Below are 15,890 nucleotides of genomic sequence, written 5' to 3'. Positions count from 1 at the left end.
CTGGAACATACATCAATCTAGGTCGGTTTTCCAGGCCTCTATTTTAGGCAGCGGCGAGGCTCCCCACAATTGCGCAATATTTCTCTTTGCCAACATTAATCCCAGTGTGACCCAGTGTTTGCATTGACTGTTCAGGTCCGTCGGTTCCCATACATTCAGAAGGTATCGCCGTGCTTCTGGGCAGAGGACGAGTGTGAGCACTTCGCTAAGGATATCCTGTATTTTGTGCCAATATGGTTGTATGCGATCACATTCCCATAAAATTTATTTATTTAATGAGTTTTATATAGCACTGGCTAGACCTGAAGGTATCAGAGCGCTTTACAGGAGGTTCCACAAAATTACATCAGTTACAATTTACATCAGTTGCTACAAAAACATTACAAGAGCATAGAAGACGAGATAAGTGAAGTCTAGAGGGGAAGGGGGTAAGGGTAAAGGGGTAGGAGGGAGATACGGCAGAGAGATGAAGGAAAGTCTGCACAAAGTCCGGCTGGGTAGGTGACGGTCGAGGGGGAAGTCCAAAACCGATCTCCTCTATATCTATCAGGTAGCACCAGTGGGCATTGGCCAAATAGCTAGGTCTCAATGGGAAAACATTTAAAGAACATAGAAGACGAAATAAATTTAGGGTAGAGGGGTAATGGGGTAGGGTAAAGGAGTCGGAGGGAGAATACGACAAAGAGACGCAGGAAAATCTCCTCAACGTCCAGCTGGGTAGGTGACGGCCGAGGGGGAAAGTCCACAGCCCATCACCTCTTTAGCTACCAGGTAGCCTACCGGGCATTGGCTAGAAAACTAGGTCTCCACGGTCGGGGGTAAGTTCACAGATTCAATGTCCTGATGGGTATGCTGGATGGGGGCAAGGTCAATGTCAAGTTTAATATCCTATAGTAGGAGCACAACATGGAAGGGACTACTGTGGCAGCCATCTTGGGGTCAGGCAAGGGGTTCTGACCTTGGTGTTAGCATTCAGCCGGTCCCCATTTTTATCTTTTGCTCAACAAGGGGGGTGGGAAGTTGTTGTGCAGAAGAGCAGCTTGAGGGCAGAGCCAGTGTCCGCTTGTCTTCTGAGGTGAGTATTTCCAAGTTATAGTTGCTAGGTGGAGAGACAGCCGCCATTTTAGGATCAGGCGGGGCACCTCAGGTGTCTTACTCTGTTTATCTTAAAGCTAATCATGGTCTTCCCTAGAGGTCGGAGCTGTTGCTGCCATTACCATCCACCCCGTGCCAAAGGGGGCTTCCCTTAGGGTGTCGCCCCCATGACCCCAGGCGACGATCTTCTGTAGGCGTCATTTTGGGGTCAGGCTCGTTAAATAGAGGCTCTTGAATACAACGTAACGCCCTAAAAGACCAAGGAGGACAGTGTTGGGAGCCTCAGCCTCGCAGGCTCACCACCAGGACCCCTGGCACTCCTAGCGATGTCAACAATGTCCCCGCTCACGTCTCTCATCTCGCGGTGAGTGTCTGCAATGGCTGCGGGATCCCCATAGGATCGCTACTATCTCCTCCCTGTGCTGTGTGCGCACTCTCCGCACCGGCAGGCCTCTCATTGTGCCTCCGCCGCGTCACTCCTAGAGGGTCGCTGCTGTCTATGCCGGAAGGTGTTGCGCCTCAACTGCTCTGCTTTCCCGGAACAGACGAGCCCGGAGAATGCCGACCCCGTTGTCTGCTCAGATATCTCTGCGATGCTCGGTCAGAGAAGGGCAGAATTTAACTCCAGGAAATCCGCCTGTATTCCAGTGGCGGAAACACATAGGCAGTTTTCATCTTGGATATGTCATCCTGTTTTATCACATTTGAGGAACTTATGAATAAAGATGATGAAAAACAATCAGGATGTGAAAGTAATCTGTATATTATAGGATTAATAGAAGCCTTTTGCTGTCATATTGTCCAGTACAAATGGTGTATAAGCTTTGTGATTTGTAAAAGCTCTTTTTAGTCTCTCTCACAAAAAGGTTCTGTTGTGTGCCTCAAAATTGTGGAGTTATATACATAGAGGTTCCATCAAGGCCCACAATACGGCTGGTGATATTTCTAGTGCGCTGCAATCAGAGTAACTCATTACAGATGCTCCTCAGCACTGAAATCTCATGGGTAGAGCTCGAGTTGGAACCTGAGAAAAAAAGGCACAACGGTGGGGACAGTGGAACAGACTAATTCTGTTTTTATAGTCAAATATTGAATGTGTCCCAACAAAGGAGGCAGCAATAGAAGGAAGGGTGAGCCTAGCTAGCAGATGTGTTTAGAAGCACAGCAAAAGCACTGGGAAGTGCTTCACTCCTACATAAGATAAAAGAAGGATCTATCAAGAAGTTTCTTTACGACCCCTGGTCCGCATAGGCCTCAGCAATATACAGCTCTTACAATGAGCTGGACTACCAAACAAAGAGCCTGAACATGGGTTTCTAAATAACATAAGAGGAATCACATGAGCTATTAACTTCCTGCAAAAGCAATTTTTATTTTATTCTTGTTGTTTCATAATAGCCTTGATAAATAATTTTAAATGGGATATTTGAATACATTACAACTTAAGTTTTTGGTTGATGGCGTGTTTAAATACAGTACATCTTAAGTTTTGATTAACTTGGAATCGGAGACTTGCTACTTCATGATCTAAATAAATAATATGATGAGAGACAGGGGTTCATACTGGATATGCTAGGCCCAGTAGCCATTGTATGGAATATTAAAAATAACAGTGAAAGCACAATTATGCAGCAGGGAAGACGTTAATGTCTGGGTTACATGATGGATGTATACATGTACATGTAGTCAGTCAAAGTTGGACACAATCTTGCAGAGGAAAATGCCATAAGAACATATATATCCACATAAGGATATTTTCGACCATCTTCAATGCGTCAACACACTTAACCACACATGAATTAAACAAAATAGGCACAATGTCACTCTTGCTGTGGACTATGAGATCACAATTTCAGGTGACTAATCCAGTAGTCCTTTTCATTTGACAATGAGCAAAAAGAGGGAGCACCCATTGCCTCCACTGCAGCTGACAAGTACCTGCTACATCTTTGCTACTACCACTCTGTTGCCTCTATCCCTGCTGCTTCCAGTACCCCCATCAGTCCTGGTGACAGCTGCAACCTCTGTGGCCTCTACAACCTACCTCTGCCACCAGCAACACCATTACCCACCTGTGGCTTCTAATTATGCCTCCACAAACTATACAATCAATTCAGCTGCTGCTGGTAACTCCATCACCACTGCTTATCCTCCCACCTGGAAATATCCTGCTACTGACATGAAAGTCCGCCAGGGTGAATGTGATATTACTAAGGAAGAAGGGGATGAAGAGTAGCATGCCCCTCTCCTGGAGGATGGACCTGGCAATGCATGGCAGAATTACATGAGGAGGAATTTGTGGCAGGGTGGGTTCCAGCCGCTGGTCACTTTGCAGCCATATCAACACATAATCTGATAGAGAAATTGGTAGCCAGGGAGGCAAAACATACTTCTCCACTCCAAGGAGGCAAGTGCAGCCATCTGATCCCAGATCGAGTTCAGGGATCCTCTCACAGGTTGCAGTGCTGTGCATAACACATGTTCTGAACTTATTTGGGGAGCACGGTTCACCTTAACATTGTACACCACATCCAACAACAGCGTGCCAGGTCAGCTCAGCGGTATCAAATGTTGCAGCTAGAGTGAGACAAAGTGGCGTGATAATGTGTTAGATAACATCAGACTTTACAAGGCACATAGCAGATGGGCACCTGGCAGTGCTGTCTGACAGGCAGACACAGACAAGCTCCAGCAATGGCTGGCGACACCAAGAAATTCCTGTCCACCAAGTGATAGCCCATGCACAGGGCAGCAGCACCACTAGCCCACCCAATCATCTCCTCTTAGCAGGTCTTGCCATGGGAGCACACAGGACATCCGCTCATGCTGCCCAATTATCAATGGAAGAGAATACGGTCTCCAAAGAAGCCCCTCATTCCTCACATCAGCCACCCTATAGATGGGTGCTTGGGTTGTTGCTGTGAGGGAGGGTAGTATGGTGAGGTTATGGGTTTCCTGTGGTTAGATGAGGTTTGAGATGAGTGGGAGGCATTCGTTTGGTTTAGTGTTATTGTCAAGGCAGAATCATTAAGGGGATGGGTTTAGATGGGATAGGTGGGGATATAAGCAGGTTGGGGACGGATATATGGGGGCGATCACAGCTGCTTATAATTTTTCAGGGGGTTGGGTTGATTTACTCACAGTAACGATGAGCAGGTGGTGTGCACTGATGTTGCTGCTTGTGTAAAAGAATATCATTGAGTCATGCATGCATGGGATTGTATGCTCAATTGGACTCACCAGGAATATAGTTTGTGTGGAGATGTTCACTGTCAGGGTCTTCAGGAAATTATAACAAGATGAACTGGTACTGTCTAAACACAGGAGTAACAATTATTTGAGGACTGGTATTTCCACAATGCAGGACTTCTGGTCCTATTAAGAAGGGAATTTTCTATTCTTTTACGGACACGGTGGCGTGGATTATGTGTGTTCCCTCTTTTCTTTTAATACTTAGCAGCTACTAAGACCACACATTTACCAAAAACATTCATATTTCAAGACAACATTTCCAAGGAATCCTAAAATAAAGAACATCAAGCAACAGCCACCTAAAGCCCATCAGCCCAGGGAGACTGAGCTCTTCTCTCATTGTGCAAAGTCAGCCAACTTAAAATCCTGAACATCAAGTGTACGCTTCATTCCTTTCTGGTCCTTTCAAAGAAAAGGAGACATACAGCCTATATCATCCACCTTCAGCGCCTAATAAACATAATCAAAATCCAGGATGAGAAATCACGACAATGTTCATGTTTTCAAGAAGTTTCAACACCTTCTGGGGATTTTTCATCTCTATAATAAACTAAATAATCCTGCTTAATCATACTAGCAAACTAGGAACCCAAACTACTATACTCATACTCCATCTAGTATGGTAAGAGTACACCAAAAGGAAATTGTTGCCAAATGAGCTAATCATCTCTTCCTTGTCCATTATAGAACTGAATCTTCCATCTCTGTAGCTAACACATTTTATATTCTATCTCAGGACAGGAAGATGTTTTTTAAAAATGGATGTTTAAAGCTGTTCATCACAAGCAAAGCCACATGATCACTTCCTCAAAAATTAATTTTAATAAAAGTAGAGTCAGTTGACCAATCTACTGACTTCACTATATCTTCCAATTGGCCCACCAATATAAACATCACAGAATAGGCACTGATGTTCAAAACCTGGTGACATGAAATGAAACTAGCCTGAAGGGTATATCCATGCAATTAAAGGTTTGGCTGAACCCTCCCTGGCTAAAGGTACCTAATATATGTATATGAAATAGAGAAACTATTGGAGTTCATTTTACTGCAATGGTGAAGATCAACCCATGGGATGCAAGATAGAGTACTGCTCTTGGTCCTTCTGCCAATGTATTACTCTATGCAGAAAATACCCTGCCCAGTAAAACCGGAGCTAGCACATCCAAAACTTGCCTGCATGATGGCAGACAGTGTAACAGCTTGTTCCAAACCCGTAATTCAATTTTAAACTCAGGCTACAGAAAGATTAAGCGCCTTAATGATATCCCAAAATTACAAGTATCAAGACCCAGTTAACTAACCTACAGACAACAAAATGTTGCCCCATAGTTCCGCCAGTTGGTTCTCTCGAGGTGGATGATTGCTGATTTGTTGGTTGCATTTCTCCAGATTTCTGCTACGTAGTTCAGTATGCCCCTGATTTTGTTTCGGATTACTGTTTCTGAAATATTTGGATCCACAATATGTCTCCTTGCAAATCTTATCATACTTTTGGTTAGACCTTGAGCCGTTGCTAGGCTATTTTCCAGAGGGACTTCCCATGACAGTTGGTCAGTGATTGTTACACCTAGGTATTTTCAATGTGCTGCAATGTTTAAGGGTTTGGCTCCACAGTACAGCTGGTCTATGCTGTCTCGTTTTCGATTTTGGGCTGCAAATAATTATCTTGAATGTGGATGGGTTATTGACTACACAGACCCTTAAGATTTATTGGAAATGTACTGTTCATTCCTCTGCCTGGATGTTGACATTTATACTGCTTTGCCAGAGCCATTTGCCACAAGTCTCCAAAATTGTGTAGAATCATTTGTCACCAACACTTCTAGAGGCCGTCAACTGGTGCTGCCCAAATTCCATTTTCTTGGTTTTAATTAGAGTTGTATACCCTTTTGTAAGCTTTTTACATTAAACATTGTTAGACCTGACAGCCTTAGGTTGGTCTTCCCTCCATTTTCTGACCTCGTTTTTTCAACTCTGCACACTCTACTACTGCTGGTAAGTTCTAAAGCACAAGTTACTTACCTTCGGTAATGATATATCTGTAAGAAACATTAGTAGTGATAGATTCCTTACCTTAGAATTACCCCTAGGCGTCAGACTGGATCTGGAAAGTTTTCGTCAGCAGTACCCCTGCGTATCGGAAGGTGGCGTTGTGCGGCTCCGCGTCCGTCATTGGCGTTGTGGTCGCCGAGATGACGTTGCAGCAGCTACTTAGACGCCGCCCTCGTGCGCTGACATCAGTTCTGTTCACGACTTTCTGCACCAGAAACGCTGAGCCATGCAAGATACTGAAACCTGGTGCCTTGAAACTAGGGCCCTGAAAGGGATGACCTTAACCCTAGAAATCAGTTTGCAGAATGGGGAGGATTGGTGGGGCGGTAAGGAATCTATCACTACCAATGTTCCCTACAGATATCTCGTTACCGAAGGGAAGTAACTTGTGAATCGAAAGAAACACGTAGTGATAGATTCCTTACCTTAAAATTGATACCCCAGCAATAACAACCCCGGTGGTGGGTCTGCGTACCAAGATCACACCAGAAAGTCCTGGACAACAGAACGGCCAAAGAAGCCGTCTCTCCGGACTTGGCTGTCCAGGCAGTAATGCTTGGTAAACGTGTGCAGCTAGGCCCACATAGCTGGCTGAGAGATGTCATGCAAGGGAACTCCCCGTTCCAAAGCAGTAGGGGCTGCCTTTGCCCTGGTAGTATGGGCGAATAGCCCCACCGGAGGCTCCTTTTTAGCCAAAGAATAACAAGCCTTCATGTGCAGAACGACCCCCGAGATGTGGTAAATAAATAAATAATTACCGGTTCTATTTTTGACTATAATCAATAAACAGGTAGCTCAATAAATAAGAGTCAAGATTCGAGGTAGCTGGAGTTGACAGGCTTTAATTAAGTATAAAAGGACAGGAACAGGACAGCCTGCATGGGAATAGGATGGCAGCTGCCGGGGGCAGGATCTGGGAATTGGCAAGGGTAACTTTTAATATGGGTGCACAGTATATATATCAAAACAAATGCATTACATTCAATACAGTAGGCGTAGCAGTAGGCGGAGTTTGTAGCAGTCGCGAAAGATAAGGCATAAAGTGGGTGTAACAAGAGGTGTGTACAGGGCGTATACATAGACATGTGATGCAAACGTAACAGAATATGTCATAAACGGGGCGGAAACATGGAGGGGGCTACCTGAGCAGCTGGGACCTCTAACCTAGTGGTGCGCTAAACTGGCAATGACGTGTTACCAGGGAGAACTGGGGGCTATGACTTCTGCACTAGAAGAGGAGACGAAAGTCTGGAGGGTCAGAGCGACATGTACCTAGGCATATCTAGTATCTGGTGTTTATAGTACATGTTGATAGAATCCAAAAGTTATCAGGATAAAGGCTAACAGACACTAAGACTGGTGCATGCATTATTCTAAATGTATTGCATGTGCGAGGAATATTCTATGAATATGAATACAGTATTTCTCTTACATGGAGACATAAAGGCTAGACCATGACGGAAACTATTGATGCGATTCAGTAGCTTAGGAATGCAGAGAAGGAGGGCTGGACTGATAACTAGAAACATAACATACTCTTGGCAGACTGGGAGGCAGAGCCAGGCCGAGCCGGGCACTGCGAGGCATGAAAGTAAGCTAAGGGTCAGGGATACAGGTGGGGGCTGTATCACTCCTCGGAGAGGGTTCAGGAAACAGGAGCTGAATCTGAGTCCGGGCCCTTTTGAGGCCTAGAAACGGGGATAATTCAATGAATTAACGTGCACACTGTAAAATGTGGCAACGTAGGATTACATAGGCCTGATATTCGTTGTATTCACGAGAACTGGAAACTGACATACTAGAGATGGACACAACTGTAATTGCGTCTTTAATCGATCATAGGGGAATACATGCATATCGATCATGCACATATAACATAACATGGGGAACACGTAGGCACATATAACATGGCAAAATTTACTTTTCCACATTCCCTCCTTGTGCCCTACGTTTCCATCAGGAAACATCTATATTCATGATACCATCTATCATTTCATACAGCATCATTTGCTCGTCTCGAATTGTCTTGGAACGGGACTTAGGACTAGGAATACAAGAGGTAGCACAAATGCCGCAAATCGCAGGGCCACATTGTATACAGAGGCAGCAACTGAATAGGATCATTACTGCAATACCTAGAAATGACAATACTTTCCATCCCCAGGCAGATATGATATCCCAGAGCCAACCGGACCATGTCCAGGTGCCTGGATTCTGGTGTAACTGATGGGCAATTTTATGAAGTCTGGTTATAGCTGAATAAACAGACGGCGCGTTATTAGGAATGAAAATGCAGCAACTAGATCCGATGACTCTACATGCTCCTCCTCTATCGGCCAGTATGACGTCAAGAACGAGACGATTTTGGAGCACGACAAATCTCATAGCAGATTGCTCTTCGGTTAAGTTACCTAGAGCAGAAGTAGTCTCATTCACTACTGCTTCAAGGGTTCTGGTTAGTCTACGTATTAACTTACTATTCTGGATAGGTCCTATAAAGAAGAAGAAACCTTTATTGAAATCTTGATATTGTTCTAGAGTAGTTTCAGTTTGATCGACAATCGGGGACTCAATCTCCCTTCTATGTCTGACCTGTACTAGATGTGTGTTTCTGTGATAATCAGATGGGGCTAGAAAAACTGGTGGCAGTAGGAAGGCAATGTAACATGTTCCATCCCAATCGAGGGGCAGACGAACATATGCGGTCTGACCACAAACAAAATAAGAATGACGTGATGCTTTGAAAATAGATTTCCAACTGTCACTATACTTGACAGTAGTAGTACAATCACTATGTCCTACATGTGCGGAACCATTCTTTCTGACACATAATTCGCTTTTGACTGGTAGTACTGAAATAGCAGGTAAGTCTGGAGTAGTATCAGACTGAACATTCAATACCATAAAATTCGAAGAATAATTACCTAAATTATATACTTCATTTTCTAGATCTAACCCTGTTCTATGGGGGAGACCTTGCTTGTCTGGAAAACATGTTCTATTCAGTAGGGACATATCATTTGAAGATGACGTTAACATGGACCATGCTCCACACGAACCATTATGTGAAAACGGATAAGGAAAGAGTGGCAGAACTCCCTTCGGTGTCTGGAAAGGGGGGAGTCGACCACACACCCAACAATTAGTGGCATTGCTGGTCTGGTGTGAATAGTGTAACATTCTGATGAATGTGTTATTTCTCATAGCAAGACGATAGGATAACTCGTGAGGAGGCAGATCACTAAATGTGTGCTCTACTGTAACATTAGAAAACTTATTTACATGAGGAATTGGAAAACATAAATGTAATGCATAACTTGTGCAGGTAACCATCAAACTTAGAAACAATAGGAAACTTAGAATGACGATACATCTGATAGAGTTTTGACTAACTCTCTCACTATGGGGGTCTATCTCATACATGTCAGAAACCTGTCTAACCGTTTCACCCGAGAGGGACTTAGACAATTAAACTGGCTGACTTATTTTACTAGACCGGAGTTTTAATTTATACTCCTGTTGCGGAGTTTTCTCTAACAGAGGAACTTTCAGTTCGGGATTGAGATTAATGTCTGATTTAGAGTCTTGTTTCAGGCAGTCTTTAGAAATGGAACAGTCTTTGGAATTGTCATTAAAAGTCTTTTTTCGGATTCCATGAAATTTCTTGATATGCGACAGATGGACCCAACCCTTGCGGCCTTCCAACTTCACGGCCGTACGGGTGGTCAGAAGGACTAGTCTCGGCTCCTTCCAGCGAGGCTCCAGCGGACTTGAACGATCAAAGTTCCTGACCAGTACTAGGTCACCTGGGATGACCTCATGCGGTTTCACTTCGGTATTATCTGGAAATGCAGCGGCAACCTGTGAACGACAAGAGTGTAGGGCAGACATCAAGGAAGCTAGGTAATCTGTCAACATATTACTGGAAACATCTGTAATACTGCGAGGTCTAGGTGTACCCCACATATTTGGGGGGCAGCCGAATACGACCTCATAAGGGGACAGACCTGATCTGGAATGTGCAACCATGCGCATAAAGAATAAAGCAACTGGCAGGGCAACTAGCCAGTCTACACCTTTCTCTTTACATGTCTTAGCAATACGGATTTTCAGGGTTTGATTATGTCTCTCTACGAGACCGGCTGCTTCAGGATGGCGCACACAATGGAACTTCCACTGGTACCCTAACAAAAGGGAAACATGTTTCATCAACTCAGATGAGAATGGCTGGCCGTTATCAGAATACACAACCCTAGGGAGTCCATAACGGGGGAAGAATTCACGAACCAACTGCTTGGCAGTGGTCGCTGCTGTGTAATCTGGAACTGGATATGCTTCTGTCCACCTGGACAAAGCGCATACAACTACGAGGACATACTTGAAACCTCGACATTGCTCCATCTGAATATAATCCATCTGGAGGACTTCAAAAGGGTGGTCAGGAGGTTGGAATCCACCTTGTTCCACCGGGACACTTTTACCTGGATTGAACTGGCAACATATCATACAAGTACGGACTTTCTGCTTGGCTGCAGCTCGTAAGTGCTTGTTGAACCAAAGGTTCTGTATACTATCTAACATGGCTTTTTCTCCTAGATGTGCTGGACTATGTGCGGTATTGATAATGACTTGAACCATAGAGTCGGGGAGAAACCATGTGGCTTTTCCCTTCGTCACCCATCCCTGATCTGTCTGGACCCCTCCTTGTTCGGACCATTTCTTGATTTCTTCAGGAGTAGCATGTAACTGTATGTCTATGACATCTTGTGTAGGGTCCTTAACTGTCATACATGTAGTCTGTTCTGGAATGAATGTCTGTGTCTTGTTAACTGGAATGTCTGGTGTCTGAGCTGTAAGCTTGGCTGTTCGATCTGCTAGATCATTACCTTGGGAAATGATGTCAGTAACTTTCGTATGTGCCTTGCACTTCATGATAGCAATAGCTGTCGGTAAATGTATTGCATCTAACAGAGCTTGAATGAGGAGACCATGCTGAATCTTGGTTCCATGAGAAGTCATGAAACCTCTCTCCTGCCAGAGTACTCCGAAGTCGTGTACAACTCCGAATGCGTAACGTGAATCTGTATATATGTTTATTTTCAGGTTCTTGGCACATATGCAGGCTTGGGTCAGAGCAACTAGCTCTGCTGCTTGAGCAGACAGGGTGTCAATACGACGTGTTTCTATAACTTCGGTTTCAGTAGTCACTGCGTACGCGGCTGCTAGTTCTCCTGTACTAGTTCTCATACATGAACCGTCCACATAAAGTGTCAGGTCGGGGTTAGGTAATGCAATGTCTGTCAGGTCTTGTCTTGGCTTAGTCATAGTATTAATGACTTCCACACAGTCATGTGTGGCAGGATTTGAAGTAACTGATGGTAACAGGGTAGCAGGATTTAGAACGTTGCAGCGTCTGATTTCTATGTGTGGCTGGAACAGTGTCAGTTCATAACCTGTTAAACGTGCAATGGTCAAGTGCTGTGTCTGTGTTCGGTTTAAAAGAACTTCCACGGAGTGTGGAACTTGTACTGTCAGGGAGTGTCCTAATACTATGGAATCACTTTGTCTGATTGCTAGAGCTGTGGCTGCAACTGACTTGAGGCACGCAGGCAAAGCCTGGGCTACTGGATCTAATGTGCTCGAAAAATAAGCACAGGGCTTGTACTGTCCCGCTTGATCTTGTGTGAGAACAGATAATGCAGTACCATCACGTTCTGTGACAAAAAGTGTAAAAGGCTTACTGTAGTTCGGTGTTGCTAGAACAGGTGCTTGGCATAAGGCTTTCTTTAATTCATTAAAAGCAAGTGTATGTTCAGATGTCCAAGGGAGGACAGTCGATACGGCTGCCTCCTGTGTCGTTAACTGTATCAGTGGCTTTGCTAGAAATGCATACTGAGGAATCCATTGTCTGCAGTAAGAAGTAAGGCCGATAAAAGCACGTACCTCCTTCTGTGTCTTGGGCTGTGGAAGACTCGCTATTAACTGGATACGGTCTTGTGTCAACTGCCTACCCCACTTGGACAGTAAGTGGCCTAAGTAGATCACTTGCTGGACACAGAACTGGAGCTTCGAAGGGGACACCTTGTGCCCCATCTCGGCTAGGAAATACAGAACTGTAAGTGACGCTCGCTCGCAGTCACGTTCAGAACGGGCTGTGATCAGTAGATCATCGACATACTGGAGCAGGGCAGTGTCTGTTGGCATGTGAATGTTGTCTAGTTGTCTCTTAAGTGCTTGACTGTAAATACTAGGACTTTCTGTGAAACCTTGAGGAGCTCGTGTGAATTTATAGCTCCTTCCATTTAAACAAAAACCGAAAAGGTACTGGCTGTCTGGATGAATGGGAACACTGAAAAATGCATTCTTGAGGTCGATGACAGTAAAAAATGCAGCTTCAGAATCAATGGCTGTCAATAGGGATGAAATATCTGGGACTACTGGATACTGGGGTATGATACATTTATTAAGTTCTCGAAGGTCAATCACTAATCGATATACTGGAGGTGCATTTGGATCAGTACGTTTCATGACTGGAATGATAGGAGAATTACATACATTGGAGTCAGTTTCTACAACCACTCCTTGAGCAATGAGCTCGTCAATAATTTTGGATAAGGCTGCTACAGCCTCAGGTGGCAATCTGTACTGTCTGATCCGTGGCAGGACTATACCTTGCTTGAGAGTCACACGATGGGGTGTGATTTGCATAAAACCTACATCAGTTGGACCTTGCGCCCATAAATGCTGTGGTACATTTGATAATCTTGGATCAAAATCGCGTAATACATAGTGACCTTTAAAGTCCCTTAAGAACAATCGTATTCCTTCTGGGGAACAGCAAATAACTGCACCTAATTCTTTCAATGTCTTAATACCTAACAAATTTTCTGGACACGATTTCGTAAGTAACAAATCAGTAGTTCGGGACAATGGACCAACTTCTAGAGTAACTGGCTTTGAAATCTCGTTTACAATAGGCTTTCCTGAAAATCCAAGGGAAACATTTCTAGAGCCTGAGAGCGGAGCCCCTGGAACCTCGTCATGACTGATAGTAGTCCTACTTGCCCCTGTATCAATCAAAAACTTTCTGTCTTTCCCCAATACTTGACTGTGTACATAGGGACCCTCTTGATCTACAGGTATCTCGATGAGAGGCAAGCCTACCTCCCTCTCTAGGCTGTTTCATGAATACGGTTGATACTCTGGATACTCTGTCTGGGCATACTGGTACATCTGCTGTGTAACATGCTGTGTTGCAGCAATAGGCTGCGGTGCTGGAACTGTCTGTTGTGCATTCTGTAGTGGCTGAGAAGTCGGTGAAACTTGTTCTTGTCTAGGCGGACGTGGTCTTTCTTTAGTCTTACCAGTTGCTATGTTGTGTTTCAGAACTGCACACTCGTTTATAAAATGACCTGGCTGTTTACAATAATTGCATGTCCCTTTAACGGGAGCTGCAGGATGACTGGCTTGATTCGGACCCCTCTTCTGACTGTCTTGTGGAACAGATTGTGCAACTAGTACTTTCATTTTCGTATCTTTCATACGTTTCCTTTCGTGTTCTTGCTCTTCCCTGATTCTATTCTGGTGATACTGGAGCATCTGAAGCATTTGTGACGGGGTACTAGCTTGCCAGGTACTTTTGACTTTCAAAACTCGATTTTTAACTTGTGGACTTGAATTCTCGACTAGTTTAGTAACAAAAAGATGAGGGTATGACTCGCTACCTGTCTTCAAACCACTGTTGATAATGAAACATTTTTCGAATCTAGAATAAAAATCACTAGTGTCTTCATCCTGTTTCTGTTTACATGCTGAGATTGCATCCCAATCTTCCTTTTTCGTGGATAATAACCTTGGCAAAACTTGTATCAATAACTCGGGCAATTCTTTACATTTGTCCCCAAGACCGGTACCTGGTACTCGTATTTTATCTTCAGCTTCTAGAGCTGTCCAATCAATCTTTTTCTCTCCCACCTCCCATTCTTTTTCCTTGAGTTTCTCATATACCCCTGCGGGCAACAGGACCTTTAACATTTTAATGATATCTGGATACGTGTATTCTCCCATACGGAGCATGTCTTTTAATTCTCGATGGAACCCTGCTGGATCTTTGTCGTGACAGGGAATTAACTTCTTCATCTCTAAGAGTTCCATCTTTGTGATAGGGGTGTAAACAAATACTCGTTGCATTTCACCATCCGGTGTCCTAACTGGGTGTACTTCTCGTAACGGATGCTGTCTATCTATGTAGAATGGTTTACTTTCTGGAGGTGAGACGTGAACAAAATGCGGGTTCAGAAACGTTCTATATTTGTGGCGCTGTTCTAGAATGACACTAATTAAATCGGTACCTAAACCTTTCCATCTATACTGGAGTAACTCGTTCAGAACATCATGTAACGGACCTGGATCAGAATGTTGTCCCTCATACAGTGTAATGAGGTGCTGGATCATATACATACCCACCAGTCGCTGCTCGGCTGGGGGCAGTTTCAGAAACATTTGTGCCACTATTTCATCTGGAAAAGTGGTAGAATCAGTAACCCATCGGACTGCTGATCGGGCTAGTTCTTGTTCATGCATGGTACTAAGTTCACTATAACCGATTCGTGATTTCAGAATGTGATCGGTAGCTTGAAATACTTGTTCTAGCGAATCTTGTTCTGGTGCTGGAAGATGAAAAACTTTCTTGTGTTCTAGACGTGAATGTCGGTCGGGAAGTCTAGTTTTACCTACATACGCTATTCTGGTAGGATTCTCGTCGTCTACCTCTTCAGTAGAAGAGTCGTTTTTCTTCTCGCTTACTTGTGCTGCTTTGCGTTTCTCGTGAAACCTTATTATTTCCTTACGAATTTTCTTGTACATACTTTCTATACTACTGAGTGTCTTGTGTCTACCCTCAGCTATATTATCACTCCACCTTGTCAGGACTTTCATTTCGGTCGGATCTTTAGTCGGACAATCTTGTTCCCTTACTAAACAATTGATTAGAAATGTTAATAGCATGAGCTGGGTCTCAGCTTTCCTTAGAGACATGATTTCGCCAATACTTTCTGGATCGTCTCCTGTACGGATGAAACGATATATTCTGTCTAGATCTTCTTTCATATTCGGTAGGGTGTCCAAATACTCGGTCACCCGTCTTACACGCAATGAATATATAACCATATTATCATCGCCTGGGACTGGATCATAACGGCATTCGGTAAGAGCTCGTCTGATATCTGCAACGGACTGATATTTGGGCGTACGCTGTAACGCACGTTCATGTAACTCGACTAATGTTACACGTTTGTGTGGCGGCGGGGTACCAGGAGGACCTCCCCCCGCGGCCCCTAAACTGGAATCGTCGACGGATACTCTTCGTGCTGGCAGAGTGACCGATGTAGCGGGTACTTGTACTGTAGGCTGGACCGGGGGTACCGTAACAGGTGCTGTAACAGGTGCCCCGGTGGCTGGAAGAACAGGAATTACATTATTTACAGGAG

Source organism: Lissotriton helveticus, chromosome 8 (genome assembly GCF_964261635.1).
Source record: "Lissotriton helveticus chromosome 8, aLisHel1.1, whole genome shotgun sequence".
Lineage (NCBI taxonomy): Eukaryota > Metazoa > Chordata > Amphibia > Caudata > Salamandridae > Lissotriton > Lissotriton helveticus.
This window is presented reverse-complemented; position numbering follows the sequence as displayed.